Genomic DNA, 12,810 nt, shown 5'->3' with positions numbered 1-12,810 from the left:
CAGTGGAGTCCCACAGGGCTCTGTACGTGGACCTATCCTGTTTCTGATATACGTAAATGATATACCCAGAGGGTATAGACTCATTCCCCTCAATGTTTGCTGACGACGCCAAAATTATGAGAAGGATTAAGACAGAGGAGCACAGCTTGAGGCTTCAAGAAGACCTGGATAAGCTGCAGGAATGGTCGAGCAAATGGCAGTTAGAGTTTAACCCAAGCAAATGTAATGTAATGAAGATAGGGGTAGGAAGCAGGAGACCAGATACAAGGTATCATTTGGGAGATGAAATACTTCAAGAGTCAGAGAGAGAGAAAGACCTGGGCGTTGATATCACGCCAGACCTGTCCCCTGAAGCTCATATCAAGAGGATAACATCAGCAGCATATGCCAGGTTGGCTAACATAAGAACGGCCTTTAGAAACTTGTGTAAGGAATCTTTCAGAACATTATATACCACATATGTCAGACCAATCCTGGAGTATGCGGCTCCAGCATGGAGTCCATATCTAGTCAAGCATAAGACTAAAATGGAAAAGGTTCAAAGGTTTGCCACCAGACTAGTACCCAAGCTGAGAGGTATGAGCTACGAGGAGAGACTACGGGAATTAAACCTCACTTCGTTGGAAGACAGATGAGTTAGGGGGAACATGGTCACTACATTCAAGATTCTCAAGGGAATCGACAGGGTTGATAAAGACAGGCTATTTAACACAAGGGGCACACGCACTAGGGGACACAGGTGGAAACTGAGTACCCAAATGAGCCACAGAGATATTAGAAAGAACTTTTTTAGTGTTAGAGTGGTTGACAAATGGAATGCATTAGGAAGTAATGTGGTGGAGGCTGACTCCATTCACAGTTTCAAGTGTAGATATGATAGAGCCCAATAGGCTCAGGAACCTGTACACCTGTTGATTGAAGGTTGAGAGGCGGGACCAAAGAGCCAGAGCTCAACCCCCGCAAGCACAAATAGGTGAGTACACACACACACACACACACACACACACACACACACACACACACACACACACACACACACACACACACACACACACACACACACACACACACACACACACACACATAGGTGACACTGGAAGACAGAAGAGTATGGGGAGACTTGATCACTACCGACAAAATTCTCTGAGGAATTGACAGAGTAGATAAGGATAAATTTTTTAACATGGGTGGTACAGGAACATTGGGACACATGTGGAGGCTAAGTGCCCAAATTAACCACAGGGACATTAGAAAGAACTTTTCAGTGTCAGAGTAGTTAACATGCGGAATGCATTAGGCAGTGATGTGGTGGAGGCAGACTTTAAACACAGCTTCAAATGTAGATATTGATGAAGCCCAGTAGGCTCAGGAATCTGTACATCAGATGATTGATGGTTGAGAAGCAGGACCAGAGAGCCAGAGCTCAACCCCTATAAACACAACCAGGTGAGTAACTAGGTAAATACACACACCAAGAGCACAGGGAAAAGTCAAATTGACCTAATTGAGGAAATGTTCTCCCAAGTTTGGGAGGAAATCAGGAAGGAGATGCATGAAATGAAGTATAAAATAAACAACCTGCAAAGCGAGTTGACCCAGCAAAGGAGATAAAAACCCTCAGTGAGAACAATATGGAGACTGAACCTCAGATAATCATTCAAAGGGATGATGGCAATGGTTCATCGGAAAGGAATGCCTCTGTACGTGAAACATTTGGCCACAGTGAGGGAGGTAGCCACGCAAGCAGCTACCTCACAGGAAGCAGCATGGTGCACCAGTCAGCTGCTGGAAAGAAAAAGATAGCTGTGGGCATCAGAGAACAGGAAGGCTCGTGAACAAATCCACAAAGGCCGTGATGAGGGTTCGAACCTATGTCTGAGAGGATCTGACAGAGCCCGAGTGCATGGGAGAATTGTCTAAAACCCTGGGTTTGTGTCGTGGAGAGACTGCAGGATCCATGAGAAGGAAAATGAACTCCCGGTTGCAATTCTTTTGACCATGTCATGGCCTAGTCGATTAAGGCAGCATCTGGGATCTGCTAAGATGTAGGTGCAAACCCTCATCACGGCCCTTGTGGATTTGTTCATTTGATGCATCACACTATTGTGATTTGTGTGTGTAACAGGAAGGCTCCAATAGGCAAGAATGGAATAGTAAGGACAGAGAGGCAGTGAATGGAATGCTAAAGGGGTTAAAGATGGAAGGGGCCAAAAAACATTGAGGAGGTTTTTCAGGTTGGGCTGGTACAACAAGGACAGAGACCACCTGATAAAGATAGTGTTTGTAAACAAGACCATACAAGATGATATTCTAGAAAGGAAGAGTCATCTGCAATATGTGGGAGAATACAAAAAAGTATTCCTCCAGAGGGACAGGTCGAGGGAGGAGAGAGCCATGGCAACAGAAGCAAGGATGAAGTGCTGTGTGTGAGGAGAAAACTAGGAAATCACATCCCCCAACACAACATTCCCAGAGGCAAGGGGGGAACCCACAACCAGCATCCCAGCAACACCAGAGGGAGGGCAATACCACTACCCTCTGCCACACAGAAACCCTCCCTACCCCTCACTCTCCCTGGCCCCACTCAAATGCTCAGTCAACTCTCCCTTCCCCCCGATTATAACCCCATGTAGCATGGTGGAGCAAGTCTACCCAAGTAGAGTTATTCTGCTTTCCGGACCTGAGATTAAGAAGTCAGAGAAAGAAAAAAGAAAAAAAAATGCCTGTGAATAATTTAAAAATACTAGCAGAGGATGAGCATCTGATAATAAGTAACATGAAAGTTGATACTTTGGTAACATGACATGAAGCTAGCAGGACGCTGTGACCTCATCTGAGCTACAGCAGTTGTCAGTGATGGTTGTACTTTGTTGATCTCCTGAAAGGAGGAAGAAAATAGTTCCCTGTGATAGTGGTGGAGTGAAGGCTACTTGCTTGCAAGTGTGAGGAAGCTGTTGGGGACACAGTACACCATTTCTCTGTGATTTGGATAAATTAGAGGCGACCTGGAAGTGAGCATTGGTAAGAGTTAGAAGAGTTAGAACAGAAGTTAGACCTTTGTGGAATTGTAATTATGTGTGCTCCTTCAAGAGGAAGGAAGTAAGCAGGCGTTTCTGTTGTGGAGCCTGCTGGGCGACTCAATGTACTCAAGTCAGGACTAGAAGAAGCCTTGTGAAGCAGTCTTATAGCGATTTTTGTGGGCGGCCTGTGTGACCGTCATGTTGAGCACCAGGGAGTGAGCACCCTGTGTCATAGATCCCTGTATTAAGCCTGTTTAATCAGTTGTTAGATTAGCTATCAGTGTTTGATCATGTGCCCAGCGATCATAGTGAACTTATGTATATATAGGGTAGTAATTTTATTGAGCCAGATAGCAAATATAGGGTGTTGGAGTTGAGAGGACATGCTGGCGGAAGGACCGATGCACCCCTCACACTCCCGTGTCTGGTGAACAACTGAGGAACAACGACCCCCAGTGACATGGCCGGAGGGAAACTCCGTGGCATGTCAAGACATGTTTCCAACTTGGATCCGACCAGGATGGGGGAGTACCCATCACGGTTGGACAGCGCGGAGCGTTGTCAGAGGGCAAGTTTTAGTACTAAGATATAGGTTTATTACTTATGTTTTGTCAGGTAAATATTTTTCTTGGCATGGTAATAGGATTGCAGGTTTGTTTGGGAAGAAGTGATTGGAGGAACTTCGAGGTCATATGGTCGAGGTCGAGGGTATATGTCATGAATTATGTACGTTTTCTTTGTATAATAAATGTTAGGTGGCTTTTGCCCTTGTGTTGGTGAGGTTTCCAAGAAAGGGAGAGAAAGAGAGAGGGTCATGGCTGCAGATATGTGACAGTAGACACTAATTTCCCAAAGGGGGTATTTAGGAGATCATTCCAAACAAGGAGAGAGTGGGGAGTAACGGCAGCTCGAGTAGGGTGTGTGTACACAAGACAACGAGGCCAGTTTGGGAGCCACACCGCTAAGTAGGTGACGCTGAACCCCTCCCCAAGATCAAGATGCATACAGAGTACTCTCCTAGGTAAATTACAAGCACCTAAGTGTCCATTGCTGGTCAACCGACGGTAGCGGGAGAGTGGCTGCCGAGGTTGGCTGTTTATTTCTGTCGGAGAGTGATTGAGAACGCTGTCCACCTGTATGCAAGTAACAGTCTGGTGCAATGACCAGAGATCATTTTTGGGTTTTAAATCCACAACCAGCTCAAATACCCCTGATGTGAGACCCCTCACCCAGAACTGACCCTGTCACCCCTAACCACGTTCCAACCATGTCCCCCTTTCCCCTTTCCCTTTCCCTCCCTGTCCCCGCTTCCCCTTCATCCCATACCCTCCCTATCACCCCTCCCCCTCACTCCACATCCTCTATATCCCCCCCTCCCTCCTTACCCAATACCCTCCCTCTCCCACCTTCCCTTGACCCCCCATCCCTCACCCAGTATCCTCTGAGACCCTGTTAACCACCTCACAAATCCTCACGCCAATGGAACAGCTTCCTCCATCAGCAGAACGCTCACCAAGAATGGAACATGAGAATGAACAGAAGTGTGCTTCAAGGCAATGTACACTGACATAGATGGGATTACAAATAAAACAAGCGAACTTGAACAATGGGCACTAGAAGAAAACCCAGACATAATAGCACTCACAGAAGAAAAGCTGATGAAAACCATAACAAATGCAATGTTTCCACAGGACTACTATGTAGTGAGAAAAGAGAGAGAAGGAAGAGGAGGAGGTGGTGTAGCTCCGCTGATAAGAAAATACTGAAGTTTTGAGGAGATGGTTATTCAGGGCTGTGAAGATTTCAGTGACTGCATAACAGGTACCATAGCAATTGGAGGAAAAAAAATTATAGTAGTAGTCATATATAACCCCCCACCAAACGACAGAAGACCCAGACAGGAATATGGTAGAAACCACATGGCCACTATTAATATAATAGAGAGAGCAGCTTCTATCGCTATCAGGAACGGATCCAGACTACTAATCAAGGGAGACTTCAACCATGGGAAGATAGATTGACAGAACAGAGACCCACATGGAAGACCAGACACATGGAGAGCTAAGCTGCTGGACGTGGCAACAAGAAACTTTCTAAGCCAACACATCAAGGAACCGACAAGAATGAGAGGAGAGGATGAACCAGCCATGCTTGATCTGATATTTACTCTAAATGAGACGGATATAAGGGAAGTTAAGTTGAAAGCATCCTTGGGAATGAATGATCACAGTGTATTAATATATGAGTACTTGGTAGAGCTAGGATTTATCTCCCCCCCCCCAAAAAAAAAATAGGAAATAAAATGGCTGCCGTACCGAAAGGGAAATTATGAGATGAGAAAATTCCTAAGGGATATACCAAGGGACACAGAACTCAGAATTAAGTCTGTTCAAGACATGATGGACTATGCTACCCAAAAGTGTCAGGAGGCAGTAAATAGGTTTATCCCTCACCAAAAGGAAAAACAGAAAAGCAAAAGAATAAACCAAAGTTTAATAGGCCATATATGGAAGCAAAGGAACTGAACAAAAGGGCATGTAGGAATTTCTGAAATAACAGAACAACAGAAGGCAGAGAGATACCAGAGAACCGGGAACGTTACTGCGAGAAGAGAAGCTGAGAAAAAGTTTGAAAATGATATAGCTAATAAAGCCCAGACCGAACCAAAGGTACTCCACAGTCACATCAGGGGGAAAACAACAGTGAAGGAACAGGTGATTAAACGGGTGAGGTCAGGTACACATAAAATAACAAAAAGGTGTGTGAAGAACTCAACAAGAGGTTCCAGGTCCTCACTATAGAACGAGGTGAGATCACAGCTCTAGGAGAGGTGCAGTAAACCGGGCGGCCTTAGAAGGGTTCGGAATTACAAGAGATGAGGTCAAGAGGCATCTGTTGGATCTGGGCGTGAGAAAGGCTCTTGTCGCATGTGGAATCTCACCATGGGTATTGAAAGAGTGTGCAGAAGCACTTTGCTTGCTACTTGCCATAGATTGCTACTTGCGTGCCACTTGTCATAGTGTATAGTAGGTTACAGGAAACGAGAGACCTATCAGAAATATGGAAGACGGCTAATGTAGTCCCAATATTTAAAAAGGGTGACAGACAAGAGGCACTGAACTACAGGCCAGTGTCTGTAACTTGAATATATTGCAAGATGATAAAAAAGATCGTGAGAAAAAACCTAGTAACACATCTGGAGAGAAGGGAATTTGTGAGAACCCATCAACAGGGGTTCAAAGAGGGTAAATCTTGCCTCACAGGCTTAATAAAATTCTACGATCAGTTGACAAAGATTAAGCAAAAAAGAGAAGGATGGGCGGACTGCATTTTCTTTGACTGCCGGAAAGCCTCTGACACAGTGCCCCAAAAGAGGTTGATGCATAAGCTGGAGAAACAGGCAGGAGTAACTGGTAGGGTGCTCCAGTGGATAAGGGAGTACCTAAGTAATAGGAAGAAGAGAGATACAGTGAGCGGTGAGACCTCAGATTGGCGTGAAGTCACCAGTGGAGTCCCCAGGGCTCTGTACTCGGACCAATCCTGTTTCTGATATACGTAAATGATCTCCCAAAGGGTTTAGACTCATTCCCATCAATGTTTTCTGACGACGCCAAAATTATGAGAAGTATTAGGACAGAGGAGAATGGCTTGAGGCTTCAAGAAGACCTGGACAAACTGAAGGAATGGTCAAACAAATTGTTGTTAGAGTTTAACCCAAGCAAATGTAATGTAATGAAGATAGGTGAAAGGAGCAGGAGACCAGATACAAGTTATCATTTGGGAGATAAAATTCTTCAAGAGTCATAGAGAGAGCGAAAGACTTGGTGGTATATATCACGCCAGACCTGTCCCCTGAAGCCCATATCAAGAGGATAACATCAGCGGCATATGCCATGTTGGCTAACATAAGAGCGGCCTTTAGAAACTTGTGTTAGGAATCATTCAGAACTTTGTATACCACATATGTCAGACAATCCTGGAGTATGCGGCTCCAGCATGGAGTTCATATCTAGTCAAGGATAAGACAAAACTGGAGAAGGTTCAAAGGTTTGCCACCAGACAAGTACCCGAACTGAGTGGGTATAAGCTACAAGGAGAGACTACGGGAATTAAACCTCACGTCACTGGGAGATAGAAGAGTTAGGGGGGGACATGATCATCACATACAAGATTCTCAATGGAATTGATTGGGAAGATAAAGAAAGACTATTTAACACAAGAGGCACACGCACTAGGGGACACCGGTGGAAATTGAGTGCCCAACGAACCAAAGAGACATTAGAAAGAATTGTTTCAGTGTCAGAGTAGTTGACAAATGGAATGCATTAGGAAGTGATATGGTGGAGGCTCCATATAAACAGCTTCAAGTGTAGATATGATAGAGCTCCGTAGACTCAGGAACCTGTACATTAGTTGACTGACAGTTGAGACACGAGACAAAAGAGCCAGAGCTCAATCCCTGCAAGCACAACTAGGTAAGTACCTACCACAGCCACCCACACACTCACCCACTACTCACACACACACACACACACACACACACACACACACACACACACACACACACACACACACACACACACACACACACACACACACACACACACACACACACACACACACACACACACATATACTCATACACACCATATATGGGTTCCTCTCTTTGCCCTGATCTTGCCAATCTCTACGTGGAACACTTTGAAACTGTTCTTCTTCCTTCTCTTGATACTCGTCCCTCTCTCTGGCTTAGCTATGTTGATAACATTTTGCTTCATGGCTTCATGACCTTAGTCTTTTCCAGCCTTTTCTCTCCTCTCGTAACAATCTGGCTCCTTCCATCCATTTCAAAGTTGAATGGGAATCAAATTCCCTCCTTCCGTTTCTTGACGTGGCCTCCCCAGCCTCGCCTCCCCAGCCTGGCCTCCCCAAAATGTCCTCCCAAGTTTGGCTTCCCCAGCCTGGCCTCCCCAGCCTCTCCTCCCCAAAATGTCCTCCCAAGTTTGGCTTCCCCAGCCTGGCCTCCCCAGCCTGGCATCCCCAGCCTGGCCTCCCCAGCCTCGCCTCCCAAGCTTGGCCTCCCCAGCCTGTCCTCCCAAGCTTGGCCTCCCCAGCCTGTCCTCCCAAGCTTGGCCTCCCCAGCCTGTCCTCCCAAGCTTGGCCTCCCCAGCCTGTCCTCCCAAGCTTGGCCTCCCCAGCCTGGCCTCCCCAGCCTCGCCTCCCAAGCTTGGCCTCCCCAGCCTGTCCTCCCAAGCTTGGCCTCCCAAGACATTCCTCCCCAGCCTGTCCTCCCCAGCCTGTCCTCCCCAGCCAGGCCTCCCAGCCAGGCCTGCTCAGCCTGGCCTCCTCAGCCTGGCCTCCACAGCCTGGCCTCCCCAGCCTGGCCTCCCCAGCCAGACCTCCCTAGCCTGTCCTCCCCAGCCAGTTCTCCCCAGCCTGGCCTCCTCACCATGACATCCCAAGCCTGGCCTTCCAAGCCTGGCCTCCCTAGCCTGTCCTCCCCAGCCTGGCCTCCCCAGTGTGACCTCCTCAGCCTGGACCCCCCAGCCTGGCATCCACAGCCTGGCGTCCCCAGCCAGGCCTCCCCAGCCTGACCACCCCAGCCTGGCCTCCACAGCCTGGCCTCCACAGCCTGGCCTCCACAGCCTGTCCTCACCAGCCTGACCAACACAGCCTGGCCTCCACAGCCTTGCGTCCCCAGCCTGACCTCCACAGCCTGGCCTCCACAGCCTGGCCTCCACAGCCTGGCCTCCACAGCCTGCAGCGCTGATTATTTTTAAACACTATTTCCTGTTCAACTTAATACTTTTCGCTGCTCCCAATAAAATGGTGGTGGTAGAATATGGTGGTGGTAGATTATAATGGTGGTAGAATATTGTGGGTGAAGAATATTATGGTGGTAGAATATGGTGGTGGTAGAATATTGTGGTGGTAGAATATGGTGGTGGTAGAATATTGTGGTGGTAGAATATGGTGGTGGTAGAATACGGTGGGTGTAGAATATTGTGGTGGTAGAATATTGTGGTGGTAGAATACGGTGGTGGCAGAATATGGTGGTGGTAGAATATTGTGGTGGTAGAATATAGTGGTGGCAGAAAATTGTGGTGGCAGAATATGGTGGTGGCAGAATATGGTGGTGGTAGAATATGGTGGGTGTAGAATATTGTGGTGGTAGAATATGGTGGTGGTAGAATATTGTGGTGGCAAAATATGGTGGTGGTAAAATATGGTAGTGGTAGAATATGGTGGTGGTAGAATATGGTGGTGGTAGAATATTGTGGTGGTAGAATATGGTGGGTGTAGAATATTGTGGTGGTAGAATATGGTGGTGGTAGAATATTGTGGTGGCAGAATATGGTGGTGGTAGAATATGGTGGTGGTAGAATATGGTGGTGGTAGAATATGGTGTTGGTAGAATATGGTGGTGGTAGAATATGGTGGTGGCAGAATATTGTGGTAACAGAATATTGTGGTGGTAGAATATGGTGGTGGTAGAATATGGTGGTGGCAGAATATTGTGGTGGCAGAATATTGTGGTGGTAGAATATGGTGGTGGTAGAATATGGTGGTGGTAGAATATGGTGGTAGTATACGGTGGTGGTAGAATATGGTGGTGGTAGAATATTGTGGTGGCGGAATATTGTGGTGGCAGAATATTGTGGTGGTAGAATATTGTGGTGGTAGAATATGGTGGTGGTAGAATATGGTGGTGGTAGAATATTGTGGTGGTAGAATATTGTGGTGGTAGAATATGGTGGTGGTAGAATATGGTGGTGGTAGAATATGGTGGTGGTAGAATATGGTGGTGGTAGAATATTGTGGTGGCAGAATATTGTGGTGGTAGAATATGGTGGTGGTAGAATATGGTGGTGGCAGAATATGGTGGTGGTAGAATATTGTGGTGGCAGAATACTGTGGTGGTAGAATATTGTGGCGGCAGAATATTGTGGTGGTAGAATATGATGGTGGTAGAATATGGTGGTGGTAGAATATTGTGGTGGCAGAATATTGTGGTGGTAGAATATGGTTGTGGTAGAATATGGTGGTGGTAGAATATGGTGGTGGTAGTATACGGTGGTGGTAGAATATGGTGGTGGTAGAATATGGTGGTGGAAGTATACGGTGGTCGTAGAATATGGTGATGGTAGAATATGGTGGTGGTAGAATATGGTGGGGGTAGAATATTGTGGTGGTAGTATACGGTGGTGGCAGAATATGGTGGTGGTAGAATATGGTGGTGGTAGAATATTGTGGTGGCAGAATATTGTGGTGGTAGAATATAGTGGTGGCAGAATATTGTGGTGGTAGAATATTGTGGTGGTTGAATATTGTTGTGGTAGAAAAAGGTGGTGGCAGAATATGGTGGTGGTAGAATATTGTGGTGGTAGAATATTGTGGTGGCAGAATATGGTGGTGGTAGAATATGGTGGTGGCAGAATATGGTGGTGGTAGAATATTGTGGTGGTAGAATATTGTGGTGGTAGAATATTGTGGTGGTAGAATATGGTGGTGGTAGAATATTGTGGTGGCAGAATACGGTGGTGGCAGAATATTGTGGTGGTAGAATATGGTGGTGGTAGAATATGGTGGTGGCAGAATATTGTGGTGGTAGAATATGGTGGTGGTAGAATATGGTGGTGGTAGAATATGGTGGTGGTAGAATATGGTGGTGGTAGAATATTGTGGTGGCAGAATATGGTGGTGGTAGAATATTGTGGTGGTAGAATATGGTGGTGGTAGAATATGGTGGTGGTAGAATATTGTGGTGGTAGAATATTGTGGTGGTAGAATATTGTGGTGGTAGAATATGGTGGTGGTAGAATATGGTGGTGGTAGAATATAGTGGTGGTAGAATATGGTGGTGGTAGAATATTGTGGTGGCAGAATATTGTGGTGGCAGAATATTGTGGTGGTAGAATATTGTGGTGGTAGAATATTGTGGTGGTAGAATATTGTGGTGGTAGAATATTGTGGTGGTAGAATATTGTGGTGGTAGAATATTGTGGTGGTAGAATATTGTGGTGGCAGAATATGGTGGTGGTAGAATATGGTGGTGGTAGAATATGGTGGTGGTAGAATATGGTGGTGGTTGAATATGGTGGTGGCAGAATATGGTGGTGGTAGAATATGGTGGTGGTAGAATATGGTGGTGGTAGAATATGGTGGTGGCAGAATATGGTGTTGGTAGAATATGGTGGTGGTAGAATATGGTGGTGGCAGAATATTGTGGTGGTAGAATATGATGGTGGCAGAATATGGTGGTGGCAGAATATGGTGGTGGTAGAATATGGTGTTGGTAGAATATGGTGGTGGTAGAATATGGTGGTGGCAGAATATGGTGGTGGCAGAATATGGTGTTGGTAGAATACAGTGGTGGTAGAATACAGTGGTGGTAGAATATGGTGGTGGTAGATTATAATGGTGGTAGAATATTGTGGGTGAAGAATATTATGGTGATAGAATATGGTGGTGGTAGAATATGGTGGTGGTAGAATATTGTGGTGGTAGAATATGGTGGTGGCAGAATATCATGGTGGTAGAATATGGTGGTGGTAGAATACGGAGGGTGTAGAATATTGTGGTGGTAGAATATTGTGGTGGTAGAATACGGTGGTGGTAGAATATGGTAGTGGTAGAATATAATGGTGGTAGAATATTGTGGGTGTAGAATATTGTGGTGGTAGAATATGGTGGTGGTAGAATATTGTGGTGGTAGAATATGGTGGTGGTAGAATATTGTGGTGGTAGAATATGGTGGTGGTAGAATATGGTGGTGGTAGAATATGGTGGTGGTAGAATATGGTGGTGGTGGAATATGGTGGTGGCAGAATATGGTGGTGGTAGAATATTGTGGTGGTAGAATATGGTGGTGGTAGAATATGGTGGTAGTAGAATATGGTTGTGGTAGAATATGGTGGTGGTGGTAGAATATGGTGGTGGTAGAATATGGTGGTGGTAGAATATGGTGGTGGTAGAATATGGTTGTGGTAGAATATGGTGGGCGGGAGAATATGGCCAAATACTCCGGCAACTCATCGTGTACAAGCTATGTATAATTACCTCACAACTGAAGCGACGAGAGAACAAGACAAGCAGACAACGGCAGCAGCAGAGACCGACAGCAGCAGCAGCAGACAACTGCTGACGATGGTTTGGCCAAAAACTAGGCAGCATTTCTTATATACATCTCCCACCCAAACTCCTCCCACCCTGTCTCCTCCCACCCTGTCTCCTCCCACCCTGTCTCCTCCCACCCTGTCTCCTCCCACCCCTGTCTCCTCCCACCCCTGTCTCCTCCCACCCCTGTCTCCTCCCACCCCTGTCTCCACCCACCCTGTCTCCTCCCACCCCTGTCTCCTCCCACCCCTGTCTCCTCCCACCCCTGTCTCCTCCCACCCCTGTCTCCTCCCACCCCTGTCTTCTCCCACCCTGTCTCCTCCCTCTGTGTCTCCTCGCTCTGTGTCTCCTCCCTCTGTGTCTCCTCCCTCTGTGTCTCCTCCCTCTGTGTCTCCTCCCTCTGTGTCTCCTCCCCACCCTGCCTCCTCTCCACCCTGCCTCCTCTCCACCCTGTCTCCTCTCCACCCTGTCTCCTCTCCACCCTGTCTCCTCCCCACCCTGTCTCCTCCCCACCCTGTCTCCTCCCTCTGTGTCTCCTCTCCACCCTGTCTCCTCCCCACCCTGTCTCGTCCCCACCCTGTCTCCTCCCACCCTGTCTCCTCCCACCCTGTCTCCTCCCACCCTGTCTCCTCCCACCCCGTCTCCTCCCTCCCTGTCTCCTCCCCACCGCCGA

The 12,810-nt window shown here is 47.0% G+C and overlaps 1 protein-coding gene across 1 annotated transcript in view; it reads right to left on the bottom strand.

The window, feature by feature from the left end:
- The window catches only part of LOC123752993 (leukocyte elastase inhibitor-like), a 45,286-nt gene extending 33,123 nt beyond the window's left edge, over positions 1 to 12,163 (bottom strand). The window contains exon 1 of the mRNA XM_069323893.1: positions 12,081 to 12,163. The gene's annotated coding sequence lies outside the window, so the exon portion shown is untranslated. The remainder of the gene's footprint in view (positions 1 to 12,080) is intronic.
- Positions 12,164 to 12,810: the final 647 nt, after the last annotated feature.

This window comes from Procambarus clarkii, chromosome 13 (genome assembly GCF_040958095.1).
Source record: "Procambarus clarkii isolate CNS0578487 chromosome 13, FALCON_Pclarkii_2.0, whole genome shotgun sequence".
NCBI classification, from domain to species: domain Eukaryota; kingdom Metazoa; phylum Arthropoda; class Malacostraca; order Decapoda; family Cambaridae; genus Procambarus; species Procambarus clarkii.
The sequence above is the reverse complement of the archived record's forward strand: the minus strand, read 5'-3'. Positions and strand labels throughout refer to the sequence as shown.